Raw genomic sequence first — 1,837 nt, forward strand, 5'->3', positions numbered from 1 at the left:
GATATGTTTGAGTGGATACATTGAGAGTATGGTGTGAGGTCATACTCTCATAAAGGTCACACTCATGAAGATACCTGTAGCAATTATCTCAGCTGAAATGTTGACACAGATATATTACACTCCCCAAAATATCAACCTTCGAACCACTGAAGACAAAGCCAACGCCTAGAAGCACATCACTTGATTGTGATGCTGGAGAGTTTGGAATGAGTAGCCAGGGGCAATGGCTACTCCAGTTAGTCACATGGATGATCTTGATATGGTCCACATCAGAAGAAAGAACGAGAAGGGAAAAAAGAGAAAGAAAGAGAAATGCGGGAGGGGTGGAGAGAGAGAGAAAGATGCCTGGTCAATAAATTTTAGCAAATATTTTCTCAGACTTTTTGTTTTCATAAAGTTTTCTTGACCATTTGAACTCTGAGAATGGAATGTGAATGTCCAGAAGCACTGAAGACATTGCAAAATATATTTTCCCTTGCAATGCCAAACTTTTCACATTATTCAAGGGTCACTCATTCACATCTGGGTCAGTCCCGGGCTAGGACAAGTTGACATTTGTTCTGAGAACAGTGGAACCCATGACGCATTTAGGCAATAGTTGCAATTTTCATTTCTACTGAGAGTTTGCTTGGTTGACTGACTTCTAGTTAAATATCCCCCTCTTAACTGAGAGACTGCAGAGGGAATGGCTGTAATTCTTGCACCAAGAACTTTACTTGGCACTGGAAGGTACTTATTCAGTAGTCACTGAATGAGAACATGAGTCAATGTGTGAGTGAAGGCAATGACAAGACTTCCAACTAAGAACCCATGGAATTTTCCCACCTGTATTCACTTCCAACTGTCCTTATCCAAATTCATTCCTTTTTTTTTTTTTTTTTTTGGTGGTAAGGTATACATAACATGAAATTTACCATTTCATTATTTTTATGTGTATAGATGAGTGGCACTAAGTACATTCACATCGTTGTGCAAATATCACCAACCATCCATCTCTCAAACTTCTTTCATCTTCCCCCTCCCTCAGCCCCTGCCCTAGCAATCATCACTCTACTTTCTGCCTTTGAGCTATTTTTTCAATATGATTACTCTAGCTTCCTCAAGTGGAATCCTACAGTCTTTATCCTTTGGTGACTAGCTTATTTTAGTCTACTGATGTCTTCAAGGTGCACTGCTATTGTAACACATGTCATAATGGCCTTCCTTTTCAAGGCTGAATAATATTTCGTGGGATGTATATGTTACAGTTTGCTTATCCATCAATGGACACAGGTTGTTTCCACCTTCTAGCTATTGTAAATAATACTGCCATGATCCTAAGTGTACAAATAACTGTTGGAGTCTCTGTTTTCAATTCTTTTGAATATAAACTTTAGAAGTGGAATTGCTGGATCATATCTATTTTGAGGAACAGTCATAAAACAGTCATATTTTTTCCACTGCAGAAAACACTTCCACCAACAATGCATAAAGATTATATTTCCTCCACATCCTCACAGGCATGTTATTTTCAATTTTAAAAATAATATCCATCCAAGTGGGTGTGAAGTGATATCTTACTGTAGTTCGGATTTGCATGTTCCTAACGATTAGGAATGCTGAGCATCTTTTGATGTGCTTATTAAACATGTGTAACATCTTCCTTGGAGAAATGATTAAGTCCTTTGATGATTTATTGTCTTTGAAAACATGATGGCATCACGGTTGATATCCATAAAAGTTAAAATTTGAGTAACCTTTATCGTTACTTCCATTCTGCACTGTTATCAGGTAGGGTCACTTTTTCTAACAGAGGCAATGTATAGAGGTTAATAGGTTAATCGTGATGATGGTGATG

The sequence above is a fragment of the Bos mutus genome, chromosome 20 (assembly GCF_027580195.1).
Source record: "Bos mutus isolate GX-2022 chromosome 20, NWIPB_WYAK_1.1, whole genome shotgun sequence".
Classification (NCBI taxonomy): domain Eukaryota; kingdom Metazoa; phylum Chordata; class Mammalia; order Artiodactyla; family Bovidae; genus Bos; species Bos mutus.